General features: G+C 39.0%; 1 protein-coding gene and 1 long non-coding RNA gene across 6 annotated transcripts in view; one reads left to right on the forward strand and one right to left on the reverse strand.

Moving 5' to 3' along the window:
* The window catches only part of NFIA (nuclear factor I A), a 485,231-nt gene that overhangs the window by 86,151 nt on the left and 374,936 nt on the right, over window positions 1–24,144 (forward strand). The gene's annotated exons all lie outside the window — the stretch shown is intronic.
* The window catches only part of LOC148126148 (uncharacterized), an 80,591-nt gene that overhangs the window by 7,071 nt on the left and 49,376 nt on the right, over window positions 1–24,144 (reverse strand). Inside the window, exons 6-7 of the long non-coding RNA XR_015742885.1 lie at window positions 23,467–23,540; window positions 7,765–7,806 (exon numbers count right to left, since the gene is read on the reverse strand). This is a non-coding gene — a long non-coding RNA (uncharacterized LOC148126148). The remainder of the gene's footprint in view (window positions 1–7,764; window positions 7,807–23,466; window positions 23,541–24,144) is intronic.

Raw genomic sequence — 24,144 nt, forward strand, 5'->3', positions numbered from 1 at the left:
CCTGCAAAGCTCCTTGGACTTGCTCCTGTAATGTAGATGTCTCCCTATCTCTGATAAGGAGACAGTTGAGGAGGTGGGCTAGGTTTCCAGTATGTACTGAAAATGGGAGTGGGCTGCCTAAGGGACTTAGTTTGGAATCACTTGACTCATGATAATGGGTTGTTGTTGCTTGATAAATAGTAAGTGAGAATTGGGCTTCCTGAGACAGAGGCTATTATGAAAGAAAGAAATTATGGTTGTGATGAGCAATGGAAGGTACGGTAAGAAGCTCTGGGTGGGTTGCATCCAGAGAAGGAGTTCAGCATCTTAGATTGATGCCCACCCACCACCTCCAATTCCAGCCTTCATCCTAAGAGCCAGAATATAAATCCTTGGAGCCCAGAAGTTTCATATGTTGCTGTTAAATGCCAGCTTATCTGTAACAAATCCATATTCGTCCATAAATTAACCTAAATATCAGTGGAAACTGTGAGGGCCTGGATGGTGGGGGAAGCAAGGTTCATCTCAACTCTACCAAGACTGACTATGGATTTTCCTTCAGCCCTACTTCCAGATCTGGAGATTTTATACCTTGGCTCTGGATGGGGTTGCACTTCCCCACTCACACCTTATGCCCAATCTGGAAAGTCCTCTTGGTTTCATTGCTCGTGTTCAAAGAGCAGCTGGAAACTCTAGCTAGGAAAGACTTTGCATCACTTTGTGTTATGTGCCAATGGCAGCCATTATGAAATGAAGAGGTCTTGTCTGTCACTCATGCCCTAGTCACCTCTTGATTGAATTATTACAGCATGCTCTACATGGGTGTGTCCAGCAATTGCTATCCAGCAATTTCAATTGGTCTAGAATGCGGCAATGTAGATCATTATGAGTATAGTTTGGCACATCAATGTAACACAGATACTTTGCAAGCTACACTGCGTCCCTCAGTTTCTGGATGCAAGTCAAGATGCTGGTTAATAAAACCCTATAGCCCAGTATGGCCATGGCTTCATCTTATCAAGTATCTGGAATCATTCCGAATTTGAGAGTTCTGAGGAAATTGATAGGGTCCTCTGTTGTGTCAGCTTTTCCAGTTTCTATTTAGATTACTGTCTCTTATGGCTGGTTAAGACCTTCCATGAAATGATTAACAGTTGGATTTGAGCCACAAGCAATGTATTGCCAAGGGAGGGGTTTTATTATCTCTAAATAACATTGTAGAATGTCCCTGCTCAAAAAGCCTTCACTCAATCTGATTATTTTGGATAACTTAACTCTGTCTCCAACTTTTCCTTTCTAGTACAAGTAGAAAGCAACTGAATCTTCAAAAAGCCCTAGAAGAAATAAAATTTTAGAAACTATAGCTGTCAGATTTGAGGCCAGAGTACATCAGATTGATTGATTGTGGTTGCAGATGTCCTATGGAAAGACCAGGATTGGGAGACTACAACTGACATTGGAATCTTTATTGACCTCTCCATAGCTTTCACTACTATCTACCATAATATATTTCTGGAACATCACTGAGTAACTGGAACAGGTGTCATTATCTAGTAGTGCTTATCCTCCTTTCTGAAATGATGTTTCCAGTTGGGAGTGAGAGGAGATATATGCTTGGAAAACCCCTACTTTGTGAAGTCCCTCAAAGCTGTATCCTGTCCCCACTTCTCTTTATCATCAACATGAACTTCTGGGAAAAAACTTTGTAAATATGCTAATGATATCCAGCTATACAACCCAGCTCCAGGCTAAAAAGGTGATAGATGACATATGGTAGAAGTGCCTTTAAGCTGGAAGGTCTGGATGAGGAGAAACAGACTGAGACTGAATTGCTCCAAGATGGAGTATCTTAGGGTTTGTGGGCTTAACTACTGCAGTGAAATACTGACTCTAAATGGGGTTGTATTCTCTCATTCAGATGTGTTTGGAAGTCATTTTATATTCTTAGGTCCTGCTCAGTGAGTGGTAGGTGCAGCTAGGTGGGGTTTTGCACTGATTGCATACATTCCTGGAAGGACCTTCTCACAATCCCACTCATCCTAGTTACCTCTCAGATAGATAATTCTACATGTGTCTACTCTTAAAGGACATGTGAAAGATAGAGTTTCTGCAATTTGGATAGAGATGAGTACATCCTGATATACCCCAGTATCCTTACTGTTTTAGGAGCTACACTGGTTGCCAGTTGGCTTCTGGATATAATTTAAAGCACTGCTTGTCACTTTTAAGGCCCTGCATGCCTCCCAACTTGGTTCGGACTATTTTCTGCTGTGTACATCCCACCCTACTTGTGCTGGCACAGAGGGCCTACTATGGACCCTGTCAGTTAAAGAACTCAGACTTTCAGGATCCAGAAGAAGAACCTTGTGTTGTAGAGCCTGCCCTTTGGAACATCCTACTCTTTAGGGTAAGATCGGCCCACATCCTCCTTCCTGTCCTTCTAAGGGAGCCTGAATACCTGGCTTTGCTGATTGGCCTGGAAACCAAATAGGAGAGTTCCATGCTAGAAGTGGCTGCTGATTAATAGCAGACACTACTGACCTCCACACTCACACTCTGATCTGCACCCATCCATCTTTTCATTATCATATTGATGTATAAATAAATTAATAAACAAGAAAGCAAACCTAGCTTAACTCTTCCGATATTTTCTCAAGCCAATACTTGACAAGGGCACTAGCTAGTTTGAAGTTCACTACCAATGTAATTAAGAATGTTTAACAAGATTGAAAATAAATAATTTAGTAAAAAAAAAATTATGTACAGGTAGACCTCACGTCAACTTCCTTGTTCAAAGTTATGAATAGTGCTGAAAAAGTAGTTTTGCAACCAAGGCACATATTTATGATCATTGCAGCATCCCTCAATCATGTATTTGCCATTACCATCAGTATGTGATGTCCTGTGCCTGATATTGTTTTTTAATTTGTTTTCCCCTTGCAGAGTTAAGAAATTGGAGTGATAGGGATTAGAAGAGAGTAAGCAAGTACACAATAATAACAAACCCAGTGTTTGCTAATTGCATGTGCGGCTGCAAGTGCTAGTGCATTGCTTTTACTCTATGTTCCCTATTATGTCCTTGCTTACTCTTCTCTTATCCCTTCCTCTCCAATGAATGTAAATACATAATTAATTTCCTTCTTGCTAAATATTCCAGCACTGGAGCTTTCCAAAAGGCGGGGAGTGAGGGAAAAGGAAGGCAGTCACAATTATGTAATCTCCCACTTAGCAACTACTTCACTTAAAGACATTCCTGCTGGTTTTAACTGTGGTTGCTAAGTGAGAACTACCTATATTTTGTTTTATAGCACAGGTATGAGACAGAAACAATCACTTGGCAGCTATCATTTCCCATATTTTTACAGCGTTTGGGTTTTGTCCAGGACCTCTCAGAAGTGCAGTGAGGCCTGGCCCAAGTCCTGTTGTTCAGGCCCTTAGCTTCAGTAAAAAAAAGTTTTTTAAATATGACAAAATATGCCTCAGCCTTCAAATAAATAAATCATAATGTGAAAGCAAGTAATCTCAATTTTAGATTTTGAGCTTAAGGGCTCTTGTCCAAATAGTTCCCTATTCCAAGATGGCCTTATTCTTCCAAATAATTTAAAATTTCTTATTAAACTCCAATGATAGTGTAAAAGATGAGAGATAAATAGACTTTCTTCTTTGAGAAAATGTAGAGGACTTAAGCAAGTAATATTATTAAATATATGAAAAGTTGAGATAAATATCCTTAATTTTTGCTATCATATCTGATCTTCTAGCCTGTTAATTTCTTCTAGTCTGATATCCTTTTCTCAAAGCTGCAATTATTCTTACAGACAATCTAGTCTCTCCATTCAATTTAGATTTTCTGAAATTGCTGCCATTTTGAATGCCACTGATCAATAAACTATGTCCAGCTAATAATTTGCCATACACATATATCAAGAATGAGCACGTTGTACCACATTCCAGGTACTTGAAAAGCAATTTAGAAACAGATTTTCAAACATATGTTCAATGTGTTATCCAGAATGTTTTTCTTCTTTTTGTTCTTGTTTGTATTCTATTTAGGCTGTCTGAATAAAAACACTAACTATTAAAAAAGTAAAATGTTTATAATCTATACTATAAATATAGATAGATACTTGGGGTCTTGCTTCTTCAATAAGTCTCAGGCTTGCTTAAAGAAATCTAAAGGGATCCACTTAAAAAAGATATTAAAGAATCAAGAAAGTCCTGATAAGGAATTTTACTGCAAAAAAAAAAAAAAGTCAACTGAATTGCTTAGCATAAGCTGAGGACTACCTGTATCTGCAAACAAAATTTTCCTGTTTATCCTAAACCTCACATTTACAACAGGAAGAAGCTTAGACCAATTGTCCAGAGACTTCATTGACTGATCACTGTTTGATAGAGCGTTATCAGTTTCACTTCATGTGCTGATCTGAGTTTACATCTGGTAATGGTTTGGGGCTTTAACATGAAATAAAGCTATTTGATGGGATTTCAGTTGACTTATGAGCTTCTAAAATTAACTGCACAGGAAAGGAGAAACAATAGCTAGGCTGGCTTCAAGCTGAACTATATAATGACACTTCAAACTACAAATCATTTTCTTAACCTAGAACTGACCTGAAGTCAACAGATTCTGCTTTGGAATTCCAAAGTCAATGATAGGTGAATGGACAGGAGTGTTGCAGTCTCCTGAATATCTGCCCATTCTTAACAAAAGTACTTCTATTCTAGAGAAATATTGTGTAGCTGCTGAAAATGGTGCCTAATCAATCTTCTAACTCTGGTGGGGTTTGATTTGAACTGGTTAAGGAGTAGCAGGACAGAATAGTAAGTAAGACAGTGAGATAGTGGGAGAAACAATTGGAGTGCACAGTGAGAAAGTAAAAAGGTGTAAGCAGCTTTGTGTGTGGAAGGCTGTCATGCCCCTGTCGGAATCTGATTTGGAGGAGGAAGCTGAACAACTGACAGGGAGTGGAAGCATGGTTCTGTTGGCTGTGGAAGAAACTGGGGAAGGGCAAAGTCCAGCTGGGCAGAGCAGGGGAGAGGTAGAGCAAGGGAGAGGGAGTTCCGAGGAAGTCCCAGGCCCACCCCCTCTTCATCCTGGGGCACACAGGGAGGAATGGAGATGGGAGCAATGTGGGTTGTGTGGCTTTCGGGGGAGGAAAGGGCCCTGATTCCCTTCATTAGCTGCAGTTGAGAATACATTTGCTGCAGTATAAAAAAGGAAGCTGCGCACAGCAAGCTGTTGGGAGAAAACATGAATATATTTTGTATCATGGTAGCTTATCTGTGTTCCTGGTGTCTTCCCAACTGTGTGAGTTTTGCCATGCTTTCAAGTCTGAAATTCCTTCTCCTGCCCTGTCAAGCTAATTACTTCAGTTTTATTTGTTTGGATTTTAAGTTACAGTTTGTGTGTCCCTTGTTTTGGACTAAATTTTCTACAATTAAAGACTGTTCCTGGGAGAGGTTTTTTTTTCCAGCTGAAGATAACTTGGACATTGGGGGCAAAGTTGGAGATAATAAAGGGACTGTTATTGATTATTTGACTGCGTTGCCTTTGTGCCACACCCTGGGTCATCACAAAGGCAAAGAAAAGGAACTGGGTTTTCTGAAGCTAAACAAGAACAATCTAGCTGGGCAATTATCAGAAACAAGGGTATTTGAGCATAAGGTCAAAAAGCATCAAGATAGAAGTTAGGACAGTATGAGTGAATTTATGTTATGTGCTTGTGCAACACACATGAAAAACAAGCTTTGTGGCCACCATATTACTTTTTTAAAAAAAACCAAACACCCTTGCAGGAGAACATGGCTGGAGAGCTCACATTTTCTATGATGTGATATCTAACTCCTGGCAGTGTGGCTAGATTTATTAGCTATTTGTCTGAAGGGTGCTTGAGGATTGGAAGCTGATGCATTGTCTTTTTACCAAGGTGATGTTGCCATAAGGTTGAATTATAAATATTTACAGTACTTAAAACTTTTCCAGAATTGAAAAAAAAAAAACCTTGTTAAAGGAAAGTCAGCTAATTGGCTAATTCATGGATTCTGTATGGAAATAGCACTTCCTGTTTTTGTTTAAAAAATCTGATGAAATTGAAATATATTAAGTGGATGCTGATAGTTAATAGATTAAATGTTGATTAGATGTTGTGGTTTGATTCATGCTCATTAAATATATACCAACATCTACATTATTTCCTTTTCTTTGTTTTTCTACTTTTAGCTGGAAGCATCCATCTTAAATAGCAACTGATCTAAATTTGAGTTATGAAAGAAACAATTTCAGTCTTAAAGAAGCAGGGACTTTTGTGTAGAATATTGTGAGGAAACTCTGGTTTTCACGCTGTTTTGTGGGTAAAAACATCCTGCACATTTTTTCAAATATAACCCCTGAAATAATTTAATAAGCAATTTTTACAATTTCTACAATTCTTTGCACCACCAGTGTTCTTTGAGTAACCCACACACCAAATGTATGTTTATATAAAGCAGCTTATCTAGAGACAGTTGGTACTTCTGCATATGACCTCTTGTGTAAAACACAGCATGTCTGGTTTCAGTTGTGTTATTTTGTCAGCAGGTTCCAGTCTAGTCTAAGCTAGAAGCAGCTCTCTATACAGCTGGCTCTGGAAAAGTGGACATCTGTGCAACTAGTCAAAAAAACAACCCCAAAATGAATTCCATATAATATTGTTCTAATCAAATAATTTCTTGCTTTCCAAAATGGGCATTTGTGTTTTACACACCTTTGAAAAATCATCAGATTGTAAATTAGCTTCATGGAGAGGTGAGAAGTTTGAGATAGCTCTTCTTCCAAAGGAAAACATGTTTACTGCTATGCCAAATAGTAAGACTTTAGTTAAAATAACTTAATTTCATCAGAATTAAAATAATTGGTCTTGCATTAGTAATTATTTGTCTTTCTGGTTTTTCTATGACATCACATGGATATCATACTATTATCATTAATATTATCACTATTGATAAAATTCAACCAGAAAGTTTTTTCTGTGTTGATTTCTCCTTTATAATTACACAATGATTATAGAAATGAAGGGCCGGCAAATATAGCAATACGCTACCTATAGAAATTTGATTGTTTGTATTAAAATAAAATAGTGATAAGCCTTATGTTTACATGGAAATTAGCTTCTATCAGGCTGCTTAAAAATCTGGTTATTCTCCCGCCCGCTCACTACAACTAAGCAGGGGTGGGATGCTGCCCATATAACAACTGGTTCGGTGATGGTGCGCAAGCCGTGATCAGCACTGCAAAAATTGTTACCTGCTACGTTACTTTGGGAGAGGTACACAGCTGAGGAGTGGCAACCCACTTTTCTGCACTGATCAGCTGGGATGATAAAGGATCAGTACAGCACAGGAGAGGGCAGACGGGCCCACCTGATTGTTGGAACAAACCGGTTTGCTCCCAGCTGATCTTCGGAGCTAGGGGTTCGCCCGAACCAGTCTGAACCGGCAGAATCCCACCCCTGCAAGTAAGTAACAAATAGCCCCTAAGGGGGAAAAAAATCTCTTTTTCTCTCTCTCAAGGCAAATTGTAGCATCACACAAGAAAAAAAAAACGTTTCCTTCTTGTCTTGATTTCATAGCAGATTCAGAGCCAACCTTCAGGATTTTTTAGCTGGTTGAGAAAATATTCCTTTGAATGGATTTTTAAAATATTCCTTTGAATGGAATTTAAAAATGAATCAGGCCGATTCAGATAACACATGTGTCAGTCTTCATCAAATGCCTACCCCGTAACACATGCAATTCCTTACTCACCAGAATTCGCTTGTTGGCTAGGACTTCTGTGTCATTCTGTTCCTGCAGGTGGCATACAATCGTCAGAAAAAGGATGAAAAACACCTTAGTATTAGCAACCTTATCGATTCAAAAATGCAAAAACAGCACCATTCATCAGGGACAGATCAGAATTTAACATCACCTAAATGTTCGGTCAAAGAGCCCTACCTTAAACCCTGTGGAAGGTCAGCAGGGAGTTGATACTTAATGTGCCATGGCCATTTGTTTTTTTGAAGGGGGCCACCAATCAGCAGGTGGAATTCCCTCAGGGATGGGACTACAGGAAACTCTGTCTCTCTGACCTTCATTGAACGGCCACATTCCTTTCAGATAATTATTCCCTGAGGTCTAAAAGAGATGGTATGAAGGAGGTGAACAACCTTGGATGTTTATTATTTAAATAATATTTACGCACCAAGCTTGAATTTTACCAACATTATTATAATATGAAGGGATGGGGTGGCCCAGTGGCTAAGATGCTGAGCCTGTCGATCAGAAAGGTCAGCAGTTCACCAGTTCGAATCCCTAACGCTGCATAACGGAGTGAGCTCCCATTACTCGTCCCAGCTTCTGACAATCTAGCAGTTCAAAAGCATGTAAAAATGCAAGTAGAAAAATAGGGACCACTTTGGAGGGAAGGTAACAGCATTCCATGCGCCTTCGGCATTTAGTCATGTCAGCTACATGACCACAGAGACATCTTCAGACAGCGCTGGCTCTTTGGCTTTGTAATGAAGATGAGCACCGCCCTCTAGAGCCAGAAACAACTAGTATGTATGTGCAAGGGGAACTTTTACCTTTAATTTATTATAATATGAGAAATTCTTTGCAGAGTTCAAATATTGGGCAGAAATAGTGGGGAAGCAGGAAGGTTGATTCTGTGAGCCACAGGACTGATTAAACATACATCAGTGCTGGAATATTTAGCAAGAAGGAAATATATCACATTTCCATTGCTTCCAATGGAAAGTACTTGAGTTTCCATTTCCAAATTTGCATTCCCCTCTGTATTTGTAATGGGCACTTGGAATAGATGTACCTATTACCTAACTGCAAATTCAGTTAAATCAGTGTAGCATGGATAGATAATATTCATCTCTATTTGTATCATTTAACCCATTTAAAATATGGTTCTTGTGCTGGCACATATTACATCACTCCAGCTGGTTTTTCCACCAGGATTCCTTAGATAGATTCTCCAAAAGTGTGGATTGATGATAAAAAAGGAAGAGAAGAAATATGAATCATTGCCTATCCTAAGTTTGTTCTTTATTTAGTATAGAAAAGATAGAAACAAGCAAATATCAGAGGCTTCACTTTAAATAAATACAAACAATATGGAATTTGGAAACTTCCAATTGATAGAAAACCCAACAGTCTTTTTTTAGGAATGAAGTTAGATTTCACAAGCAAAATTACATTGTCTCTGTACAATAGGAATAGTCTTTGATATCCGTTGAGATATACCAATCTTGTTTTACTGTTTTGCTTTGTTTTTAAGAGATTCTTTTTAAAACGTATTTTATGTGGATAGGCATATGTATGCTATTGTAATGGCACATGGTAATGGCCTTGGGAGACAGAGGGAAGAACCACAACCAGGGCAATGGTTGAACAAGTGGCAACTTAACCCACAGCAAGAATGTGAGTACAGAAAACATCTTAGGAAGGGGCTCTCCCTAGTTTCTTGGATTGTATAAAGACAATGGGAAAGAAATGTGGTTACTAATGTAACATTACAATAAACTTGGAGCTGAAAACACACTAAGTATCGGTGTGCTTCTTGACTGGACTAATTCACAAGGCTGTATTTTTCCATTCATTAGCTTCCAGACTCCTCTCCTCTCCAGTCAAAATTCAAAGTGAAAATCAAATGTATCTTGACAGCAATAAATATGTGCATGTATAGCAACACTGGGGATACAATAGTAAATGTGGGTCCCAAAAAGTAAATTTCATTCCACCAAGCGGGGTTTTCTTCTAAACAAATATATTAACCAGCACACAATATGGCACCATCTACCAAGATATTCAATGATGACAATTACACAAACTAGGTCAAGTTTAATCTCAAATGTTGGTCAACTTGGGATTTTCCAGAGGGATTCAACTTGGAGATTACATTACATAGAAATAATCCTTGACTTACTTTGAATGATTATTAAGCAAATGGTTATAAGTTGAGGACTACCTGTAGTAGGAAGTTATGTCCTGATTTTCAGCAATTTCCACAATAAATCCTTTCTAAACTGCAAATAGAAATAGACTTATATATAGCTTCACATTGCTTTACAGTCCTCTCCAAGAAGTTTGCAGAGCCCTCAATAATCTGGTCTTCATTTTACTGACCTCAGAAGGATGAAAGGCTGAGAATCTTGAACCTGTGAGGATTGAACTCCTAAGTGAACTGAATGAGTGAGCTGAATTAGCCTGCAATACTGCATTCTAACCACTGGGCCACCATGGTTATTGTTATAACTTGTTTAGGGATTGTGTGGAAACCTGGTGCCACCAATGGATAGTCCAATCTGTTGAATTGTGGTTTTTTTCCATAAGATCATCTGTGGAACCATTGGGAGATGTGAAATTATGACATCTAGTTGAACCCATCTGGAAAAAAATTGTGTACTAATGGCATAACAACCCCCACCCCCAAAAATGTGTCTCTAAAGGTTGGATATATTATTGGCAATGCAGTAAGATATAGCTGGCTGTTAATTCCAGAACTGCTGTAGTCTTAAACAGATGGCTGTGATAAATTTATGTACATATGCCATAGAATATCATTAAAATTGTATACTGCATAAAATATAATCATTAGCATGGTTTCCTCTTTTTTTAATTCTGGTATTTATGTACAGCAAACCTTTAAGAATGAATGTATTTTCCATGTTGACAGAAGTTGGTGAATACCTTCTTAATCCTTTCAATTTCTCCATTTTTAAAATTCAGCATAGACTGTTTCAATTAGGACCCTCCAGTTGAGTATCCCTTGATCCTTTGATTGCTACAGTAGCAATATAGTGTTAGTAATCTGTTGGCCACCATTTGGGTTAATGAATCGGCTTGGCTTTAATTTTTATCCAAATGTAATCTTTCAGATTGTAATGATTTGGTTTAACGTAAGCTCCTATTGAATGTAGTAAACAGCTTCTTGGTTATATGTGAAAATGGTCTCTTTTTAATAATGTTGCCTCTGTTTCTAATTAATCGTAGACAATTAAATGGAATCCAGATCTGTTGGGATCAAGATTAAATCATAGAATGAGCTATATGTTTTCCATCTTTTGTGAGATCATTACTGTCAAGATCAAGATTAATCAAGAAAGAATGATGTAGCAATGAAAGTGGGGAAGCTGTTTTTACTCTGAATATTGTGTTTTCATTAGACTTTTGGTTTGTTTAATGCATCTAATTCCTCTTACATAATAGCTTTACAACAAGATCTCATTATATGTAATATGGTCAAAATTCATATCAGATAAGCTTGTTGGGTACGAAGGAATGTAGCTCTAAGCATGGGGAAGAGCATGGGTCATTAAGAGGGAATTTTGAGAAAAGATTACACTTAATAAAGTGGAAATCATGAGAAAGAAAGTCAGTCAAAATAACATCACCTTGATTTTGTTTAGTATAAGTTGGGGAAGAGAGAAATTTGGGAAGTCTTTCAAGATCCTGTGGGGAATTTATTCCTATCAAAAAAATCCTGAAATTTTTGCCTTGCCTGCTTTAAAAAGCTAACTTTGAGAGATATTTCCAACACAGAAACAAGAAGACAACATACAAATACACATCACATTTGTGGCTGATTTATCTTTGACTGTCTTACATTTTTTTCACTCATGTTCAATATTTTGCAAGTATTTGTTAATGAGTGATTTTGTGGAAGGAAAATTTAATAGGCAAGATGTGCTTCGATTAAGTTTTGCCAATTAAACAGAACATTTTTTATGATTTGTAAAATGGTAAAGGGACATCAAACGGAAATATGGGAATTAATAAAAATAGATATATTTTTGAATAAGCAGTACAATAGATTAAAAATGAAGTGATTCTAAGAAAAATAAACTAATATGAAGGGAAACAAAAAAAAAATTGGTCAAAATACAGCAAAAAATAGCTTAGTCTTGAGTTACCCCAAAGCCATAGAGGCAGCAAGAAATAACACCTCAGAATACAAGCAGTCTTCAATCACAATTGAGCCCAACATTTCTGTTGCTAAGCAACACAGTTATTAAGTGAGTTGTGTTCCATTTTACAACCTTTCTTGCAACAATTGTTAGGTCAATCATTGCACTTAAGATAGTAACTGTCGTGGCCCACTGGTGGCTGATGGAGCTGGCAGCAGAGTTGGACAGTAGCAATGAGGTTGGAGAGGAACCAAGGGCCAGTCTTGGAGGCTGAGGAGGGCTCAGACGAGGGCTCTGCATTGAAGGCAGGGACGGGGCCAGGGCAGGCTGGCAGTCATCAGCTGCCTTCAGACTCAGACAGCTTTGAGGCGGGGGAGTTTCTGGAACTGGTTCCCAGCCCATGCATGCAAAAGAAGACAAGAACAATTGAGAAAGCAGGGTCAACACAGGAGTAAGGCCACACCTTGGAGATGACTGGCCCCTCCCATAGGACATAAAAGAAGAGCTAATGGGACGTGAGCTTTTGCAGGAAGCAATTAGTTCATCTGATTGGTTCAAGCTTTGAAAAGTTCTGTTTGACTCTGTGTCAAGTTTGGCCTTGCCCTGCATTTGGCAATTAGTTCTCTGGCAGCATTCCAAGTGCGATAAGGTGGGTGTTTATAAACATTCCCCTGAAAGACTGTTTGTGAAGCCTTGCAGGCTGTGAATGAACGTAATTCACAGCCGTGGAAATAAAAGAGGTTTGCCGGAACTAAGATTGTGTTTTACATTTTCTAAGGAAGCCTAAGGTCAGAACAATAATATATTGTTAAGTGAATCTGGCTCCCCCATTGACTTCACTTGTCAGAGGGTTGCATAAGGTGATCACATGACCCCAGGGCACTGCAACCATCATAAATACATGCCTGTTGCCAAGCGTCCACATTTTTTACCATGTGATCATGGGGATGTACAATGATGATAAGTATGGAAAATGGTCCTGTCACTTTTTTCAGTGCTGTTGTAACATTAAACAGTCACTAAACAAATGGCTTAAGTTGAGGACCATCTGTATAGTTTATATGCGGCAAAACGCTAGCTGCTGTATTCTTTGTGCAATCTTTTTACTGTATCTACCTCATAGAATGTTGCAAATGAAGCCATTGGAAGGACAATGGAGCACAAGGACCCAGATTGTTGGGGGCAAAATGCTGACTCTGTAAACTGCTTAGAGGGTTATAAAAGCACTGTGAAGCGATATATAAGTCTAAATCAGGGGTGTCAAACTCAATTTCATTGAGGGCTACATCAGGGCTGTGGTTGACCTTGGGGGCCCTGGTGGACGTGGCTGACTAGGTGGGTGTGGCCAACTGGGTGGGCGTGACCAGCTTGATGCCATTAACTTGGCATGGCCAATGGGGTGGGTGTGGCCACTCCTCAAACTGCTGACATGTTTCCTCTTCACACTGGGTAGACCAGGCCAAAGCTATGCTGGCCCGATGTTTCCTCTTCACATTAGGTAGACCAGGCTGAAATGATACAGGATGGCCCCTTACATTTTCCAGGATGGCCCCATGCGCTGGATCCAACCACATCATGGGCCAGATTTGAGACCCCTGGTCTAAATGCTATTGCTATAGGAGCATAGGCACCAAGAAAACAGGGTGATGTCCATAGACACCATAACATCATTGCAAACTGGCCATAAATTGCATGCTTATGCCATTTGGTTTGCCTTCCTGCTGGATTCCCATGGGCGACATGAGTAGTTGAGGCTATGGTGGATAGGATGTACAAAGACTATTTGAAGTGTGGTGTATTCAGGGGTGGAGGGGGGGAGAGATAAAAGAGTTAAAAGATCCTAGAAAGCCAAAAAAAAAACCCACAATTTTTAATGTTGTTATGGCAAGGTTTTCACCATTGTACACAGGGGTGGGATTCTACAGGTTCGCATCTATTCACTAGAACTGGTTGTTAACATTCTAAGCAGTTCAGAGAATTGGTTGTTAGAAGAAATTACTGGCCTAATCCTGTAAGGAAGGCAGGAAGGAAACATTCTGGTGTTGCTTACATAAACTGCCTCCCCGTTAACCCTTTTTACATTCTTGGCAGGACTAGACTTCTCTGGAACGTCTCTGGAGTTTTTTTCCTCTTCTTTGTTGGTACTTTGCTTGTGTGGAGTGACCATTCAAAGTTACAATGGCACTGAAAAAAGTGACTTATGACCGTTTTTTACACTTACAACTGTTGCAGCATCCCCACAGTCACGAGAGGCCAGGCGAGGAGATGTGTGCCTCGATGTCAGTGATGTTGAGTTGGCCATGCCCAGCCAGTCATATTACCACCAAGCCACACCCACCAACTAAGCCACACCCACAGAACCAGTTGTTAAAAAATGAATCCCACCCCTGATTGTACACTGAGATTATTATTAAATGCATCTATGTCTGATTTAAGTTTGCATCCTCAGGGTACTCCTTCTATGTTCATTGACGATTATAATACAAAAACTGTATTTCAGGAAGCATTTTCAGCCTGGTTGTGTCTTTTTCATGCCACCAGAGTGAATGGACCAAATTTGAGCTCCTTTTTAAAAAATATTTTTGACAGGTTCTTTTTTTTTTTTTTGAGGGAGTTTTAAAAAAATGAAATGGGTACCATTCCTTGCAGAGACATAAATAATCCTTTTCAATCTTTTAAACTCCATTTTTTCCCTAAAATGGATGTTGTCCCTGCTGAAGACTACAAGCCAAAAGAATATGTGCATCTCTTATGTAAGAACAAAAGATCCATACTCAATTACATCCCAAAGTAAATAAAATAATCAGAATATACATTTGTAGCATCCAGAATTTATTTTTACAGTCATATTTTACAAGGAGGAGATAAAATCCATTCATTTCCGAGCCACACCATGCAAGACTGAAAAAAAACTTCTCCAGGTCTGGTCGTTGTCATCTACCAATTCTATGCTGTTTTGCTCTGAAATGTTTATCTGACTTTCTTATATCCATGTTGTTTTATTACATACAGCCGGGGTGGGCAAACAGACAACTTTAGGACCTGTGGATTTCAGTTGCCAGAATTCCTGGGAATTGAAGTCCACAGGTCACAAATTTGCCATAGTTGCACATCCCGTTATAAAGTAATTGTGGTTTGAAAGTATTTTTGTAAGAGCATCTATGAAAGCTTTATCGGCTAAAGAATATACATTCCAGACAGATGGAATCCTATTGGTTCCCTCTGTTACCTGATCTAGTTGACTTAACAATAGAATAACAGAGTTGAAGGGACCTTGTAGGGTACTGAGTCCAACCCAGTGCCCAACCATTTCTGACCAATGGCTTCCAGTGGTGAAGCTCCCACAACATTCGAAGGCAAGCTGTTCCACTGGTTGATTGTTCTCACTGCTGGAAAATTTCTCCTAATTTCCAGGTTGAATCTCTCCTGGATCAGTTACTATCCATTATTCCTTGTGTGGCCTTCAGGTGCTTTGGAAAATAGATTGACCCCATCCTCTCTGGGACAGCCCCTCAAATATTGGAAGACTGCTATCATTTCTCCCCTGGTCTTCTCTTCACTAGATTATCCATGCCGAGTTGCTGTAACTATTCTTCAAACTTGGCAGCTGCAGTAACAATCTAGCCATAAGATAAGAAGAAAAATCAAATAAAAGCTCAGTTTCACTGGCAGAATCCTTACCTTATGTCCCATGTTATTTTGCACTGACCTCTTATGACAAGGAGAATGAACCTGGGACTTTCCAGATATTGGTTACCTGCAGCATCCCTCACCCCTGGCTGTGCTGATAGAAACATCTAGAACAGGGCTGTCAAACTCCCAGCCCATGGGCCAAATGTGTCATGCACTGGTTTAGCAAAGGGGAAAAGGTCCTGATACATCACGTGGCACCACTGTGACGATGTGAGTTTGACACCCCTGATCTAGAAGCAGCAGTTCAATAACAGCAAGGTTCCCAGTGGTTCATTCTGCTTTCAAGGTGGAGCTATTTTAAAGCTGATCTGTTCAAAGTACAATTAATGTGATTTCTTCTTGTACAATATCTAGTTAACCTCAGGTAAGCCAGAAATGTCAAGTTGAGACAACCCAGGATTGAAAAAAAAAATTACCCATAACAATAAGGAAGCCTCAATCCACTAAGAAATCACTTTGGCAGAAAAACAAATCTGGTCACTTTGCCAACTTCAAAAGCTGATACAAAAATTTATGCCACCAGATAAAAACTGAATGCACCAATTATCACATTAAACAAGAAGAAAACCTTCTATGCACCAATTGTACCTGTGCTTTCTACAATTTTGTAAACAACAAACTAAAAGACTCAAGGTCCATCCCACCCCTGAAAGGACCTAATGGTAAAGACTGCAACGATGACACTATTAAGACCAACATCTTTAACACATTCTTTGGCTCAGTATTTCTAAACAGCAATGAATCATGCCCAGTACTTCCTAGTCGAACCATAGACAACTACAATGATCTAATACATATCGATTTTACAGAAGACAATGTTGAAAAAGCACTACACAATCTAAAACCATCTCCATATATTGGACCAGACGGAATATGTGCATACTTCTTTAAAAAGCTATCCACTGCCATAGCCAAACCTCTAAGCATAATCTTTGAAAAATCTTTCAGGACCAGCTCCTTGCCAAAACTATGGTCACAAGCCACAGTAATCCCCATCTTCAAAAAGGGAGACCCCAGCCAAGTTGAAAATTACAGACCAATCTCTTTATGCTGCGTCATCTGTAAAGTCATAGAATCAATTATTAACCAATCCATCATCCTCCACTTGGAAACAAACAACCTACTCTCTAATAAACAATCTGGTTTCAGGAAAAAACTATCATGTAATCTGCAACTCTTACACTGCAAAAACATATGGACTACACAACTCGATCAGGGCAAAGCAATAGACACAATCTACATAGACTTCTGTAAAGCCTTTGATTCAGTGATACACGACAAACTACTCCTAAAACTAAAATCTTATGGTATCTCTGGACACCTGCATAACTGGATAGGAGCATTCCTGTCAAACAGACAACAAATGGTCAAAATTGGGAACGTCCTATCCAATTCTGTACCTGTCAACAGTGGTGTCCCCCAAGGCAGTGTTCTAGGACCAATTCTTTTCATACTCTACATAAATGACCTCTGTGATCATATCAAAAGCAACAGTGTTCTCTTTGCTGACGATGTAAAGCTATTCAACACCACAGACAACACTGTTACCCTTCAAAAAGACCTTGACTATGTATCAGAATGGTCAAACAAACAGCAACTTCAAATCTCAACAAATAAATGCTCTGCCCTACATATTGGCAAAAATAATCAGAAAATAAAATACAGGCTGAATAATCAAGACCTTGTTGATGATCCAAACTCTGTCAAGGATCTTGGAGTACTCATCTCTAATGATCTAAAGAGAGCCCACTGTAACTACATAGCCAAAAAGGCATTAAGGGTTGTTAACCTAAGCTTATGTAGCTTTTTCTCTGGTAATATTACACTAATAACTAGAGCATACAAAACATTTGCTAGACCAATACTCGAATACAGCTCATCAGTCTGGAACCCACATTACGTATCTGATGTTAACACAGTTGAGAAAGTCCAGAAATATTTCACAAGAAGAGTTCTCCACTCTTCTACTCGTTGCAGAATACCTTATGCCACCAGACTCGAAATTCCAGACCTAGAAAATCTAGAACTACGCCACCTTCGGTCTGATCTAAGTATAGTATATAAAATCATACATTGCAATGTCCTACCTGTCAATGAATACTTCAGCCTCAATCATAACAACACAAGAGCAAACAATAGATACAAACTAAAAGTTAATCGCAACAAACTTGATTGCAGGAAATACGACTTCAGCAACAGAGTGGTCAATGTCTGGAATACTCTACCTGACTCTGGTTTCTTCCCCAAACCCCAAAAACTTTAACCTTAGACTGTCTACTATTGACCTCACCCTTTTCCTGAGAGGTCTATAGGGGGTGTGCATAAACACACCAACGTGCCTACCATTCCTGTCCTATTGTTTCTTTTTTTTTCTTATATGTATCCATGTATTGATAACTATGTTTTTACTTATGCCTATTATCTTATAAGCAATTGACAAAAATAAATAAATAAATAATGTCTTTGTTGTGCCAGGTATACTGCAGAAGAAATGAAGCTTACTACAGAAGTAGAAAATTTTAAGGAAGTTACTTCAGCTCTGAATTAACTTGCAAGGGAAATAGAACAGTGCCATCCCCGATTGAATTTTAAACTAGGAAAGGTTGCAAATTAATGAGAATTATGCCATCTTTGTGCCAAGTGATAATTTACAGCAATTAATTATTATTTTTAAAAAATCTATTTCTATCAATTATAGTACTTGCACTTTGGTGAGAAGGAGCTATTTAAGTCTCACTGAAATCCTGTTAACTGTGCTGTTTTATTTTATCTTTTGGGGGTTTTCAATTAAACTGTTATAATTTGCTTGTCATCTGCCAAATACAATAAAGACTTATTAGGCACTAACAACGTTAGTATAACCTTTTCTTCTTCTTTTGAAGATCTGAACAAATTCCAATCACAATCGAAGTTCCCAATGAATCAACACCCCTATTGTTACACCTGCAAATTGTACATAGAGTGAAGCATCCTTCAGCATTAATGAGCACAGCTGCAGTCTCTTACATCCAACACTTGTAAAATAGACCTCTTTAAAGTGCCATTATCACAATATTGATAGAGTTATTTATAGTACTGCAAACGTTCCCAGTCATAACACAGTCCTTGTTATTCCACACAGCCCCAATGCTCCCCTAGTAGTACATGCTGTTGCCATCTTCTGGCAATTTTCCAGAGCCCATGATAAGGCAGCAGGTGGACAATCCTTCACAGATGAGCACATAAAGGCAGGAGGGGGGAAAAGCTTGTCAGCAGGAAATTTTATAAGCAAGGAAAAGTGAGTGTGTCAAGCCTTCAGACTGATATATTTTCATCTTTCCGCCTTCCTTAAAAGAAACCCTACAACCAACAAATAAGTCCTCTATGTTTCCAAAGGCCCCAAGAGGTTGATGGGAGCTTGGATGAAAGAACTTCCATTTTTGCAGGACATGTGCTTGTTTAACCTCACTAAAATCAGTGAACAATGGTGGCAGAAAACAAACACCTCTGGTGCCAATTTTAGTTGTTGTAGAAGGAAAGAAGTGTCGATGAAGATCTCCTTGAGTATGGGTTCCCCACAGAGCTATGACTTGAGTCTGTTAGTGTTCACCTTGATGACTGATGGCTGCTGAGCCAAGTCTGCTACAAATCATTTTGTGAAATATGCAGATGACATGGAAGTGGTGGGACTTATCTGAGATGACAATGAGGATTCTTATAGGGAGGAGGTGAAGGCTTTGATGGATTAGTGCAATAAAAGTAACCTGGTTTTGAATGTTAACAAAACAAAGGAGATCATTGTTGATTTTAAAAAGAGCCAGCATAGTCATGCTCCACTTTGTATCAAGGCTGCAGCTGTGGAGGTGGTCAATAGTATTAAGTATCTGGAGGTGCAGATAACTAACAATCTTACTTGGTCTATTCATACATTATCTTTAGGGAAGCATGCAAACCAGCATTTGCATTTCCTGCATTGGATGAAGAGGGCACATCTTTCTCCTTCTGTCTTGGCCACGTTTTACAAAGGCACAACTGAGAACATTTTAACAAACTGCATCACTGTTTGGTTTGGGGGCAGCAGTGCCTCAGATAGAAAGTCCATACAGAGAGTGGTAGGGACAACCAAGAAGATTATAGGAAGTGTGCTTCCCTTTATTCAGGATACTGCTTATAAGCACTGTTTGTTTCTGTTGCTCCCCTCTGGAAGGAGGTTTCAAATCTAGTAGCAGGGCTACTAGATTCTGTAACAGCTTTGCTCCTTATGCCATCCATCTTGTAAATTCGTAGGATTCTTTTTTTTCACCATGCATATGTATACATTCAAATTAGACTGTGATGCTTCTCTGTGTCTTATATGTATATAGGTATATGCATAATAGTTATCTTTTGAGAGCTGAATGCAACAAAATTTCATTTTAATGTATGCTGATTAGTGTACATTTAAAGTGAGAATAAAGTTCTATTCTATTCTATTCTATTCTATTCTATTCTATTCTATTCTATTCTATTCTAATTGTATTCCATTCCATTCCATTTTCTTTTAAAGGTCTTTTTTATTATAAGCAACACTACTGGACCAGTTTGGCCTCTTTTTAGCAAGAGACCAATCTATATTATTTTATCTATCACATCTTGATTTTGATAACATGTCAGGTTTGTACATGAAGTATTTTTAAGCAAATCTGTCAATCTGTATATTAGTGTTTACAGATACTTCCATGATACAGTCAGCTATTGATTAACATTGTTTTCTATAGATCACAACAGTCAACCTGGAAAACAAAGTAACAAAGGTGACTTGAACAGAACTATTTTATTTTTATTTATTTTATTTTGTCAAGTGATTATAAGATAACAGGTATAAATATAAGCATGGTTATGAATACATGAAATGGATACATATGAGAAAAAAAAAGAAACAATAAGACAGGGATGGTAGGCACGTTGGGACGCTTATGCACGCCCCCTACAGACCTCTTAGGAAAGGGGTGAGGTCAATAGTAGACAATCTAAGGTTAAAGTTTTTGGGGTTTGGGGAAGAAACCACAGTCAGGTAGAGTATTCCAGACATTGACCACTCTGTTGCTGAAGTCGTATTTCCTACAATTAAGTTTGGTGCGGTTTACATTGAGTTTGTATTTATTGTGTGCTCTTGTATTGTTATGGTTGAAGCTAAAGGACTAGCCAAAGGTTTGCATTTGCAAACAGCAGATTTGAGTTCTCCTAAGAAAAACCACATATCCTTAAAAGGCTCCTAGGCAGAAAAGATGAATAGCTTCAATAGAGAAAACGAAAAACTTACTTCTCCTTAAAAAAAATACTGCTATAATGTATGTATGCATGTGTTCTTCTGAATGCATCAGAGGCAGCAAAATAAATTATCCAGAAGGAAAACATTATTTTCAACTTGATCTATTTCCAGTCTCACAAGCTACTCTGATGAAAACGGCAATTCAACTATACTGATGCAGCAGCCAGCATTTGCAGCCACAATATCCCTTGTTGTTTTCAGATTACTGTTGATTCACCATGGATTCAGATAATCAGAGTTGGAAGGGACCTTGTAGGTCATCTAGTCCAATCCCCCACCCAAGTGGGAGACCCTACACCATTTCTGACAAATGGCAGTCCAATCTCTTCTTGAAAGTCTCAAGTGATGGCGGTCCCACTACATCGGAGGGCAAGCTGTTCCATTGGTTGATTGTTCTCACTGTCAGAAAGTTTCTCCTTATTTCCAGGTTAAATCTCTCCTTGTTCAGTTTCCATCCATTATTCCTTGTCTGGCCTACAGGTGCTTTAGAAAATAGCTTGACCCCTTCCTCCCTGTGGCAGCCCCTCAAATATTGGAAAATCACTATCATGTCTCCCCTGGTCCTTCTCTTTACTAGACTAGCCAAGCCCGGTTCCTACATTGTATGTTTTAGTCTCCAGTCCCCTAATCATCCTGGTTGCTCTTCTCTGTACTTTTTCTAGAGTCTCAACATCCTTCCTATAATGTGATGGCCAAAACTGGATGCAGTACTCTAGGTGTGGTCTTACTAAGGCTTTATAGAGTAGTATTAGTACTTGATCTTGACTGTATCCCTCTGTTAATATAACTTAGGATTGCATTAGGTTTTTTGGCTGCTGCTGACTCATATTTAGCTGGTTGTCCACTAAGATTCCAAGACCCCCCTCACAGTTACTGCTATTGAGCCTGTTTCTGCTTGTTGGAGACCTGCTTTCACCAGACCAAATGTCAGGGTTCCAAGTAATACACCCCTAGCAAACAAAATTCCGAGGCAGGATGATCGCTCAAAGAACAGTTTTACTGGGATATATCATATTGGCACAGGCTGGTGAAAACTGACTCTGAATGTTCCTATGGTTTTCACCTAATTAAAGGTTTTTTTCTTCCCCAAACAATCAGTCACATGATCCAAACAAGGTACCGTCTGATTGCCCGGTAACTTCACTCCTCTCCTCTCCAACCATCTGTGGGAATGTCCTTGGTTCCCAGGAAAAAATATTTTGTTTTGGCTACAAAACACCAGCTATCTCTATTCCACCTTCACTATTCCTCAGCTCCAATGTGACAATGCTGAAGCCTCAAAATTGCCTCGGTCAGGTCAGCTTCAGGGTTGATACCAGATAATCAGTGGTCCCCAACCTTTCCAGATCAGCAGCCCAGCTGGGGGGCAGGAGAGGGGAACTGGGCCATGCAAGTGGTGAGCCAGCACACACACATGTGTGCACACACCAGCCTGCCACTTGTGCAGCCCGGTTACAAATAGGACACAGCCCGGTAGTGGGCTGTGGCCTGGGATTCCCCTGGAATAGATAATATTGTCAGAGACACTCATCAATATAATCCACAACTGGTTTACCAATACCTGTCATCCTAAAGTGGGCTACGGTGGAAGTATTAACATGATGCATTAATAAAATAGATCACTTGGGAAGGACAAACACCCAAACATATTTCAACAGTTGACCCATAGCTAATAGTTGACACACAGGCAACTAATCATGTATATACACCAGAAATGTTCAATTTGTGTTGGGCCAAAGATTATAAAAAATTTGAGAAAAATATTTCAAAAAAGGGGAGCTCAGAAATGACAAGGTCATAAATTTAAATGAACGGTCCTTTATTTTTAATTGAAGTCAATATGATTTGTCATATATTTAATCACATTTCCTCTCATTAGATGTTATTTAGGAAGCACTTCCTGAGCGCATTCAAGCCTTAAAGGGCTAATGTAGCCCAGGAGCTGCCAATTGTGCCTCCCTAATCTAAAGGATCTTGTACTAACTGGGCTTTTCATAGTGTCATTGAACAGATTGTGTCTAAGGAGTCTGAGTGGGGTTATGAATGACATCCTCTGAGCCAAACCACCTACTCTGGTGTCATCTTTCAAGAACAAAGGGGTGATACTCCCAACTGCTGCTGAGTCTCAAGGGAGAATGGTTATGGCAGGGTAGCTCTATATGGAAGACATACTTTGGTGTTGAACCCTTTTGATGGCAGAGTGATAGATTCCATTATACTGTCCCCAAGTTGCTTTTTCAAGAAGCAGCAGGACTCTTGAAAGTCCAGTTTCCTCTTGAAAAAAGCTCCTCAGGGACAACCATGAGCTGGATGGCTGATAATCTCCATAGACATTTAGCTACACTCCATTATATTCACTCCTGATTCTTACTCTTTTGCTGTACCTTGCAGGGAAGCAACGGCCCTCCTTTAACACACCAATGTTCCCATCACTCAACCAAAGGAACTTGGGGGTGAGATGTCTATTTCATTGTACAATTTACTTTCTCTACTCTTACTCAAATTAGCACGTAATGTTTTTCCATAGCAGCCTGTCATCCACATACCAGCTGTGCTGGGTCTTCCTACCTTTCGAAAAGGGAAGTGTTCCTCAGCTGTTGAAACACTGCCTTCAGATAGCATAGGACTCCTCTGAGTATATCCTGCAAAATTAATACACTTAAAATAAAAAAAAATCTCATAACTCATTTGGGACTGGTTTTTTTTTTCCAAAAAAAAGTTGGACATTGGTCAAGGACAGCTTATTGATTGAATCTAACTGCATATATTTCCCCAGCTCTTATTGAAGCCTATTTTTCATGTCACTTGAGAAGGCTGCTAACGTTTCAGTAAGGGAATATGCCAGAGCACTGCTTTAATTCATTATCTTTTGGACACACAGTAGTTGCGGTTTGGCCTGAATTAAACCCTGTGGAGAATGTGATAGTGTAATTACTCACAGGTATCCTAAACTGCTTTTAATTGAATTCTCTGTTGGACTATTCTTTTTTATTTCATTGCAGATTATTTCATTGCAGAAATAAACGATAGGTACAAGTTTTATCAACCAAAGAGGTATTGTTTTGGTACTTCATGATCCGGAAAGCTAATGTTTTAGTGAAACCCCATTTAATGAAGAAATAAATAAAATTATCCATCCTCTCACCCCATGCATCATAATGTATAACCCTAGTGACTTCCAAAGGAACAATTTGTGATTTTGCTTGTCTCTAAATCCCCAGAGATCTTTATAGGCAAAACTGAACA

The sequence above is a fragment of the Pseudonaja textilis genome, chromosome 3 (assembly GCF_049901715.1).
Source record: "Pseudonaja textilis isolate UNSWEBS1 chromosome 3, rPseTex1.2, whole genome shotgun sequence".
Taxonomy (NCBI): domain Eukaryota; kingdom Metazoa; phylum Chordata; class Lepidosauria; order Squamata; family Elapidae; genus Pseudonaja; species Pseudonaja textilis.